Consider the following 11,654-nt stretch of genomic DNA (forward strand, 5'->3'; position numbering starts at 1 on the left):
ATTGGGGAAGAAGCACAGAGTACAGCTAAACTGTGTTGAGTGACAAATGCCAAGCGCTTTACAAGTTGTCAGGGGCACACGCAGGAGGGGTCACACATATCCTCAAGTCGCCCCTGCTCCTTAGAGGCAGAGTAATTAGTTCAGTGGGGAAACTAAGACAGAGCACAGGGACACCCAGCGACGCACAGACTCAAGTGTAGTGCATATCATTTGCATATGCTAATTGCCACATGCGCTGCCTATGGAAATTTGCAGCTGCCAGAACACGACTTGTACTGAAGTCGCACCTCACCACATGTGTCTAGCAGCACACCCAAGGACCATTGTATCATGGGTGATCCTTGACCCATTGCTCCCACATTTACCGCAGAGCCACATGTGGCTGCCTTACAGCATTGACAGTGTGTGACCCATCATGGAGGCAAGCTAAAGTATACGAACAAAGCAGCTGACAGGAGTGTTTCTTTGGGGAGGAGTCACTAAGTTTGAGGCATGAATGGTGTTGTGTGTGGTGAAAACACACACAGAATAGTAACTCACACTCTCTTTGTAGCATTGAACTGCTCCTGTTACCGGACCTAAGAGTTTGCAGGCAGGAGGCCAGCACTCAACCCACAGATAAGTCTCTCTTTGGCTTGTATTTGACCAATTTTGTACAATGTGCATGAAGAACATGGTTTAGCTGATTCAGTATGTGTTATAGTCTATAGTTGTATTTTGTCTTTGGCCTACTTTCCCTTGCCCATCTACCACGCCTCTCCTGACCCTCTTTCTGGTTATCCTGAATACCGATGCCTATCCAAAGAACAGATCCCTAACCCTCTTTCCCTGCTGGGGTCTCGGAGGCCTGTGTAAGTTTTAGCTTGCAGGCGCCCAGACCACAGTGGGGGTGGTTGGTTCATGCCACTCCTGCGCCTGGAGACCAGAGCTGTGACACTACCCATCAGTTGTTGCATCCTCATTGATTATTGTGTACTGAAAATGCTACCCATCCTGTTGAACCATTGTTGAACTGCGCTACCTGGTTTGTATGTTTATCATTCTGCTTGGACTTGTACTTGGCAATTTTCGTGAACTTCTATTCATCTACAGGAGACTCTTCCATGTTTTTTTTGAGAATACAGGCTTCTTCCCTGGTTTGGGGGTTTGGCCCCTTGGAGTTCTCTGTGATTTGGTATTTTTACCAGTCAAGGTGGCCCCTTAGGGGGCTGGACCCTATTTACACAAAAGGTAGAACATGACAAGACTTGAAGGAAGAAGGCAACGGACCCCAGACACAGTTCTTCAGAAGGTCATGGTGATGTGTCAATGAGAGAGGGCCTTTGGGTGTGGGACAGTACGCTTGGGCAACAGGGTTTGCACCCTCTCTGACATTCAAATAGTGGGGTACTATGTGCATGATGTGTTCTACTGGTCAATGGCTGTTCCTGTGTTGTGTTTATTTTTCAAGTGTCAAGGGATTGTTGTGGTTTGACATGCTGGGGTGTAACCATGGGCAATGTTCAAATGTGATGTGTACAGGACACTGAGGGTCACTTGATTTCACATGCATGTATTGAGCGCATGTCCCTACTGACACACACACACAATGCTCCACCACACATACAACCACCCTTCTATGCCTACACATGCACACAGATGGCCTTTCCTGGCATGCTGTGTCCCTCCAGCGCATTATCACCTACCATTTGTGGATCGTGTACATGCGTCAGTAGGTTATTTTTGTTACTTGTCCTTTTTATTTGATGCTCAAGGTGTATCTCCAATGCAATGGCTGCTCACTGTGCTGTGTGGTGAGCACTGTGTTGCAGGCAACACACACAGCACACAGGTTTGAGATTAGCGGATTTGGCTTGGCCAATGTGCATGACAAGAGGCATTCAGTGTCTTGTTGATGGTACCACTGGTGGCATGCATTTCTGTATGACTTTCTATGTGTGGGAGGTTGTTGGTCACCCAATTCATCAGATTCCATGTCAGGTGTGATTGTCTTGGGCCTCTTTCCACTTATCACATGTCACGTCAAATGTAATTGGTCATGTGTTGGCCTTTTGCTGTTGCATGCCATGTCATGGTGTGGCAGACGACAGTGATGGGGTTTAGGATGGTTTGGGTGACATACCAGTGATTTTCATGGTCTGTTTTGCAGGGGGGTGGTGTTGTACGCACCTTGCATGTGTTCCTTTTAGAAACACAGGATTGGTTATGTTTAAGTAGCTAGGGATGCACACAATGTAGCACTTCCATGGTAACATTCTCAGGATGGTAAGGTTGTGACATTTGACTGTCTCTTTGTCATCCTCAATTGTCACCTGGTATGTGCCAGGCCTGTGTGCACTCTGCAGGGGTGTGAGTTTAGGTGATAAATGTAGCCACAAGCTGGGTCCAGGCTGCCTCGCCACATGCCCTTTCCCCTCCCATTGCCAGCACATGTGCATGTGGTTGGGGATGTAGGACACCACCATGTCCACGGGTACGTCCCGCCGTGTTGCAACATTGTGCAGGACACATGCTGCCACAATGATCCTGCACACTACTGGGGGTGCATATAGTAGCTGCCCGCCAGAGTTGTCAAGGGATCGGAAGCGTGACTTGAGCACTCCGAATGTGCGCTCCACTATGTCCCTGGTTGCAATATGGGCAGCATTGTATCTTACCTGGGGTGGTGTGGTGGGGTTCCGGACTGGCGTCATCATATGGTTGCTCAGAGGGTAGGCACTGTCCCCTGGGGAGGTGATAATGGTTGTGATTAGTTGTGTTTGTGTGTGTGTGACATGCATGCATGTGCACAGGCATTTGTACTCACCTAGGAGCCATGTGTCGCCATGCTTCCCAGCTTCCAGGGCCCGGCTCAGGGCGGACATTCTGTATATGAATCTGTCATGGGTAGACCCAGGGTAGTTAGCATAGACAGAGGTGATGATTCCCTTGGCATCGCATACAGCCTGCACGTTGATGGAATGCCAAAGCTTGCGGTTTCGATAGATGTGCTCAGTGGCCCTAGGTGGATGTAGGGCCACATGGGTACAATCTATGGCACCGAGCACTTTGGGGAAGTGTGCCACCCTGTAAAGGTCCTGGACCACGGCCTGCCTTTCTGCCGGTGTTCTGGGCATATATATGTGCCTGCGGACTGAGGGGCGCGCAGTCATGATTGCCAACACCTGGTGTAGGCAGCGTGACTGCGTGGCCTGTGAGACCCACCCGACTATGGAAGTTGTCCGCTGAAATGACCCAGTGACCAAAAAATGCAGAACATTGAGAACCTTCTCCAAGGGGCTCAATGCTTGGGAGCACAGAGTAGGTGATGTAAGGTCATCTTCCCACTCCCTGACCAGGTCTAGGATGATACAAGGTGGAAACCTACACCTGCCATAGACCTGGTCGTTAGGCATCCCAAAAAGGCTGGTCAGGGGCAAAAAAATGCGGGGCCTGGCTATTCTCCTCCTCCAGCCGTGTCCCACGATCAGTGCTGAGACAAATGGGGCATTCATCGTAGCTGTATATACGTGTTTGTTGTTTGTACGCACTTTTATACTGCGCGCGGGAGACGCTTCCGCCTGCCTTCGTGTGGCAGACGTGTTGACGCCTGTGCGCGTCTTTTGGCGTGTGCGGGTTTCCCATATTCGATTCCATGAATACGTGTTGTTCGCATGCGTGTGGGCACATTCTGTGTATTTCCCTGCAATACATCCCCAGTTACGCCTTCTTTTTCACGTGTTGTTCCGCATTCCGCATGTTCCGCCCCCTTTTTGGTGTGTGCGCTGACGTTGTGCGCTTTCAAGTGCGCGTTGCACACGCCGTTCGGGATGTTGCTGTGACGTGTGCACCCGTGTGCATCATGCTCGGATTTGGCGCACATCCCGGAGTAAACACGCACAGGCCCTTCCATGAATCGCACGCGTGCGCTTGCTTTTTTACGCTTGCGCCACGATTTTCGGTGCACATTTGTTCCATGAATCGGCCCCCAAGTTCTCAACAATTTCTATATGGATCCTGAACTGAATTCTCCTGAGCACTCCAATGAAAACCATTTTACAGAAAATAAAAAATGAATGGGAAAAATGCCTTTAAAAGCTTTATTAGGCCCTATATAGATCCTCTCTTTGGAAGCAGCAGTCAGCAGTGACTGAACTCAAATCTGGCTCAGCTGCCTTTCTGCCTGAGCAGACTTCAATTAGGCCTAAGTGTATCTCCAGAAAAACAATCCATGCATCCTTGGCAGCACAATCGCTGGATTTGGGTTGTGGTGGGTCAGAAGAAGGACGCGGATATAGTGATGACATTTCCAAAAAGTATTTATTAAATAATAAGAATAAGGCCTATCTTTCCCTATCGCTGTGTGTGTGTTCCCTGCCTATGTAAATCACTAAGGTGCTCATTGGTCATCAGGAAAGGTCCAAATGAATAAGTCTTCTGTTCAAAAATAATTCTAACAAACTAAGATCAGGAGAATGCTTCCCTTTTCCTGATCGTTGCTTCTTGCACTTGTGTTCTTTTACTTTAGACTTTCTATTAATATACAATTTTTTAAGATAGTCTCTGATCATTTTCTGTATCACTTCTTGAAAGTCTCTCACAAGGCCTTTTTGGCTTTCTTCTCCTCTTTTTGGGATTGCTTTCTATAAACCCCTTCTTGACCTTTGTCATATTTTTTGATCCAGGTTAATGGGCCTTCGGTTATCGTGTAAAGTACATTTTTCCATGTGCTGTTTGCTTTCTGGATAAATACAGCCCACCTTTTCCTGGCCAGGTGTCTCTAGCGTATCATGAATTCTATGGGCTCCTCTTGCCTTCACTTCATAATATTCTCCCTCTGATATGCTCTAGTCTGTGCTTCTCATCCTCTCTCTAACTTGGAATGTGTTCCCTTTTTCCCCAGGTAGGGTTACACAAGCTTCAATGATCTCCCTCTCGGGCTTAGTTGTGATTCTCTTTCTCACATTCCTTTGGGTTTCTCTTGTATTCACTTTATAATCTCCTCTCTCTGTTATGTTCCATTCTATGTTTCTTGAACAACAGGGTATGTTCCCCTCTTTCCGGGGTAGAGTTACCCAAGTTTTACTACTCTCCCTCGCAGGATTATTTGTGATTCGCTTTCTCACGGTAATATAGTTCAAGTTCATCAACATTGTTTCAAGGTTTCATCACTTGTACCGGGATAAGTTTCTATAGTTGCATAACGAGTCCTACAACGACCTCCCAGTCCTCTATTTTCCCTGTTACATCTATTATTACAGGGGGAACATCTCAGGGGCCTGTAGTTGCTTTAGACCTTCTCTTTCATTCCTTTTATTGGTTGACTGGCTTTCTTCGGCATCCTCTTCTTGCGGCTCTCTCTCTCTCTCTCTCTCTCTCTCTCTCTCACTTGGCATCTCTTTTTACCTCTGCTGGTAGCTGGACCATTTGTTGATTTCTCAGAGGATAGGTGTCATCCTCATTGGACAGGCACCCTGCCCACCACAAAGACCTTGTGGTCATGCCATCACTGGGCTCTGGTCTCATGTTTCCTTTGCTTCTCACTGTCTGCACCCACTGGGTCTCCAGCATTTGCTTTTCATGTTCAGAGCACTTCTGAATGTTGTGGGCTCTGTGTCTCTCTTCAGCGCCACCTCCTTCAGGTCTTACGCTTCCAGGGTGTCGCCCCTGCCTCTGTATGCATTCCTCTCACTCTCATTGGTTCGGCGTGTAGTCCTTCTTCGACTTCCTTGTCTCAGTTAATTATAGAGTTTTCGTTAAAGAGACAGATTCTCTTTCTTGCTTATAGTGGTGTAAGTTAGCAGTCTCTGCAGCCGGGTTTCAGTGTTTGATACTGTTTGGCATATCCGATTGTCCAATTCGGAACAGGATTCCTTGTCCCCATAGAGGGAGTCTGTCCCAGTGTTGTCCCACTTGACCAGACCCCTAGGGATGGTCTTGCAAAGCAGACTCACCTCTATAGCTTCAAAGGGGGAGAATACCCCGTGGGAAGAAGGGATATATTGGCTTGATTCGTCACATGGTACATCCATGGGAGCTTAAAGTCAAATAGATATGGCTCAACTTTTTAAGTGGTATTCAGAATTTCAGAATTGGATTTGGAAATCGCTTGAGATTCAGCTGAGATGATATGGTATAATTCACAGAACATTGTCCAATGGGGTTTTGCCATCATAAAACGCTTCTGTGAATTAGGCCCATAATGTTCAAGCAGGATTTGGGTACATTGCGAGTTTGGATGCTTATATTAAGGACCTGAAACTTTCTATTTCCTATGTCGGTTCACTTTGTGGGCACAAAGGTGAAGCAGGGTTGATCCACATCTGAGTGATCAGCAAGACCCTGCAAACAAGTGTTCCCACACACCCCAAATACTTTTCACCCTCTCACGTAGTGTACTTACTACTAATGAAATACATTCAATTGCTCGTGTCTGCTGTTGTGCCAGATCAATAGTTTTATGAATGTGATTTCAATGAGGGTGCCCCAGTGGTAATCTCCCCTACCGCCAGGCAGGTGTTATGTTGTGTCACTGCTTTGAATGATCAGAAATACTAAGCAAACAATTTGTTTTCAACACACCCCAAACAGTATTCCCCTCCCCTCATAGAGTGTTAAGACATTTATTACACTAAACTTAGTTGAATGTGGCAGTGTTTGTCCAATCAAGCCCCCACATCACAAACTATGTGAGCAAGTTGGTGGCCGCCTTCAAAGACAAAGTGAAATATGTCTCTGATAAAAACTGTAACCATTAGCAGGGCTTGGCTTGACTGTTTTTTTAATGAAATACAGAAATCCATTTAAATAGGTTTGCACAAGAACAATTAAAATCCCATTCTGAAAAAACACTGCATATGACCAACCCTAAAATGAGTGCCTAAAAGCTCATAGTAAAGTAAAATGGTCCAGATTTGTCAAGAAAAGAACTCATCACCGCTCTTCCACTTGGCAAAAAGTGTCAGTGACTGCTGATGAGTGCTTGCATAGACTGGGAAATCTGGCTACCCACAATTTATTACCTGAATGTTTTTAAAACATTTACGAGGTTCATCAAATCCTGAATCTAGTGTAAATGTGGGTGATTCTGGGTTAAGACAATCTACTCTTCACAGGCTTAGTTTCAATACCTGAAAGCTTGGGACAAGCAATTCTTGCTTGACACTGGAAATGTTCTGTCCATGGGCATTTGTGGTGAGTGCATTTACTGCTCTACAATGCATGAGTATGCCCAGAGTGGTTCTTATTATTGAACTTTGCAGCGTGCTGTATCCAAGAATCTAATGTGGGAAAGGCTGAACATATCCTGCGGCCGGCTGGACCCACATGCAGTTTTATAGAATTTAATAGTGACCATGTGTGTGGTGGGAGAGCCAAATTGAGAGTGCAATTATAGACTTCCAGCATTATACACATATCTAAGTGCCAGCTCCTACCCAACACGTGGATAAGAATTGGCATAAAGCTGTTCACCGATGTGGGATCCCGGAGCACATTTCGAATGACAGACATTAAGAAGCCTGTCATCTGATATTGGATCATATATTCCTAACTCCTATTTCATTGTTGGAAAAGTAAAGCAGAATGAAGATGCTCATGTTTTAATGGATGGTGTCTGTCTTCTGCTTTCTCGTGTGCTTGACCTACATCAGGGACAAGATGGAAAGACATAGATCATATTCAAAATGTGTTCATGAGCTGTTGCCAACCAGCAGAAAACACACATCTGAACTGGGCATGAAGTATCCACTATAGATACAGTGCTGATCATTGTGTGCCCAACTAAAATCAAATGAAAGGTGACAAAAGGAGGCTTCAAGTTCAATGATGAAGCATGTGGAAGGGTGCATCCGTGAATGTGTTGACAGTGGAAGACAACAGACCAGGCTGATTCGACCACTGAGTAGATTACATAAGGCATGTGTGATTAAGTGCGTGAATTTGTGTTTTTCTGCATTGATATGGGTGAGTGTGTGTGTTTTGCATGATATGTATGCTCTGTGTATGTGAAACTCACAGAAAATTACATTATCCTTCCATATGCCATGGAGTATGTGTGAGTGAATATGTGTGTGTTTGGCAGGCAGCGTCTGTGCGTGAGGGAGAGTTGATTGTCAATGCCAGTACCTTGGCATGCACTGAGTGCAGGGTAGCCTGGACCTATAATTCAATGTGAACCTGAAATAAACAATTATTGGTGAACAAAATAAATCTCAATGTCAAAGTCCATAAGCGATGAAAAACTAGCAAGGCAATGTGGAAAACTGCAGAATATCTTTTTGGATACAATGTAAACATAGCAGGGTACGTATTTGTGAATAATGAAGACACTGATATGCCAATTTACTGAAATGAGCCAATGTAAAAATGCTGTTGTGATTTTCTAGAGGCGAGATAATGCGAGTATGGTAATATTCTGCAGGCACTAAAAACTGGCATTGTATCATGCTTAACTAGAACAACATGTGGATGATATTGCACATTTGTAACTGCCAGAAATGTTCTCGAAGTATCTTCAAACACAGATTGTCAACTCCTCGGTGTGTTTTGAAGAATTACAATGCAAGCAAACTGTTAAAATGTGCAAGTCATTTTCTGTAGGAAATGTCAAACTGCCTACTCTTTGCTATGAAACTGGAATAGTAGTTTTCGGAAAGCAATGTGAAATTAGTGTTATAATAATTTATTTATAATGCGCTTAATACCAAAGAGGTTTCTAAGCACAGATCCAGGATATGAACCTGTGTTGCTCTGTGTCGTCTTGCTTCCAGGAACAGCGTGTCGCCACTGAGCTATACTAGTTACGGTTTTGCCTTGCCTTTCCTGCAACAATGGAAGTTGGTGCTTCCACTCTTGTTTCCTGTTCTTGATCCTGCTTCCTGTGTCACAGACCTTCCTCTGCAAAGTCCTGTCCCGCTCCTGATCCTTACGTAAACGATTCCAATCATCACGTACTGCATTCTCCGAACGTTGTGTACTTCTGCTGACGCACGTTGCCAACCATTTACATTGATACCACAGACTGCCTTTGCCTAACCTTGTGCACTTCTGCAGACCGCATGCTGCCAACCATTAGCATTGATATCATGGACCGCCTTTGCCTAACGTTGTGTACATCTCCTGACCACGCTACAAACCAATCTGTACTCTATTCACTCTGGAATTCTACTCTACCTGGTTCTCCCAGCTTAACCTGAACTCGCTTCCTTTTCCATGGATTCATTCACTGCACTGAACTAGGGACACCTTGCTGCTAAACATTGACCATCCCATAGTAAGAGGGACCTCGAGCCTCCAGGTTGCAGGTTCTCTCTAACCTTTCCTTCCCTTTCCGTTTTCTTTTGTTTCCTTGAAATACCATTGAAAGTCCTTCTGAAATCCTCCTGCAACTTCACTTCCCTAAGTTAGGTAAGAAAACCTGCATACTCATAACACATTCCTCAAATCCTTTTCATATCTTATCAACCTCCTATTTGTCTTTAATAGTAGAACACACCAGAAGACAAACTCACGCCATCAGAAGACACTCGTAGCCCCAGCAACCGAAAAGACAGGTTAGTCCTCCTCTACTGTAGTTCTTGTAATAGATTAATCCATCATTATATACTAAGATCTGCCTTTTTCTTGCAGTTGTTGTACTGGTGTTGGTGCTTCTCCAGCTCTTTCAATTAATGATCTCCTCTGTTCTAGATATTTTCACGACCAGAGGGGTGCATTGATAGGAAGGTCTCCCTCAAAGAGGAGACTCACACCCAGTTGGTCTGAGTTACCCAACAGTCTGAACTTCACAACTTCCGGTGACTGGTTCCATTGGTGAGTACCAACCATACTACCCATGCAAAATATGATTCCTTGCCAAAACCTGGGATTGAACCAGGTACCATTAGATCTTGGAGACCTTTAGAACTTTGGTCTAATGCTCTCCCAACTGAGCTATTTCGGCTTCTGATATGCGTATAGGAATAAGGTTATCAGGGGAAAAACTGGTATTGCACTGTAGAAAATAACTTAACATGCTTTAAAATGGCTTCTTGTACCAAAATAGCATGCCATTTTTCTAGAGGTAATGTGAAACTGGCATATATACTGTGGAGGATCAGAACAAGGATATGGACACAGTAAAGGCATGCTCTTAATGTGAAGTTTATCTAAAGGAAAACAAGCCTGTCTCTCCCTATAACTATGATTTGCTCCCTGCCTATCTTTCTAACTAGGTGCTTATCAGTCAGGATGAATGCCCAAAAGCAAATTGACCCTACCATATTATAACAAACTAAGGTCAGGAGAATGAATCCCTCCTCCTGGTGCTCGTGTTTGTCACAAGTTTCTTCTCACTCTTCTTACTCCTTTTAGTAGACCATATGCAAATAGTCTATTTTCATCCACTATATAATATGTTGCCCTTCTTTTAAGGGTACTGCCCTGGTCCTTATTTTTCCTTGTCAGTTTAAGACTATTTTGGTTTGTTTTCTCCCTATTGTAGGGTTCCCAAATGTCTGTTACACTCTTCTCCTGTCATTTGTGGAAGTTTAATTTCCAATTCCAATTCCTCCATTCCCAAGCTGCAGAATCATATATGAGTTTGGGCTTCCTGGCTTCACAGGTTTGTTCGCCCCAAAAGTTGATTTTGTCTGTGCTCCTTTCTTATCTTTGAGATATGTATGGGCTTCCCTTTTTTCCAAAGTGATACATCTCCAAATGTATTTGTTTACCAATGTATGTTTTTTGTATTTATTCTTGTCTCATTGAAAAAGTTATGTTTCACTGCATTACTTCCAATAGTTGTTCCATTAGCACTGAGACATAAACAATTACAATTACAATTAACTTATATTGAGTGCTGCTTGGTTTGTCGTGATTCCCATTCCCCGTTTTACCTTCTGAGTTCTAGAGCAAATTCGGTGATACCTGCAGGTCCTTAGATTCTCTTTTTCCTTCTCGTTGTCACTCCGCGGCCTGCTCTCCACTGTGTCTCCTTGGATGTGCCATTCTCGTCTTTGAGACATCACAGAGATTGTGACGTGGATTGGGAGCTGCTTAGTCCCCTGGATGGTCTCCTTGCTGTAGTAGGGCCAGACTGCCCACCACTCGTAATCCGTGGTCATGCTACCACCGCTCTTTCTTCTTCACCTGGCTTGGCATTTATCCGCTCTCGCACTCCTATTGCTCAAAGTGTTTGGTGCGGCACTGTCGCACGTTGGCTCCACTTTCTCCCAGAGCCCTGCCTTCTTCTGCACCGCTGCACACAGGGAGCTTTTGCTGCATCTCTTCTCTCAATGGTTAGTCTTGGACCCCTTTTCAGCCTCCACTTTGCAGTCCATTTCTTGTCATTTATAATATAACTTCACATTATCTTCATGAGTTTGATAACAATTTGATATATTCTATAAGTCCATATAAGCCATCACTTGGAGGCAGGGGGAGTTTCTCCCAGTGAGGTTGCACTTTCCTTGACCCCTAGCAAGGATATTTTGCGAAGCCGGAATACCTCCCTACCTTCACAAGGGGTGCTCTCCTTTATAGAGAAGGGACACATTCCATCAATTTGTCATAGTATTTTTGGGGGCAATTTAAAAAGTTGAATTACAATTGGGTAAACTATGGAAGGAAAAACAACATGATAATTTTGAAAGCGTCTTCCGAAATGTTTGGAGGGAGTCCACACATGATATGTC

General features: G+C 44.7%; 1 non-coding gene across 1 annotated transcript; it reads right to left on the reverse strand.

Annotated features, from left to right (window-relative positions):
• Positions 1-9,832: 9,832 nt before the first annotated feature.
• TRNAF-AAA (transfer RNA phenylalanine (anticodon AAA)) lies at positions 9,833-9,922 on the reverse strand. The gene is given in 2 exon segments: positions 9,833-9,868; positions 9,886-9,922. It is a non-coding gene; the product is annotated as a tRNA-Phe (tRNA).
• Between the last annotated feature and the right edge of the window lie 1,732 nt (positions 9,923-11,654).

Source organism: Ambystoma mexicanum, chromosome 12, assembly GCF_040938575.1.
Source record: "Ambystoma mexicanum isolate Mex_15411 chromosome 12, UKY_AmexF1_1, whole genome shotgun sequence".
Lineage (NCBI taxonomy): Eukaryota > Metazoa > Chordata > Amphibia > Caudata > Ambystomatidae > Ambystoma > Ambystoma mexicanum.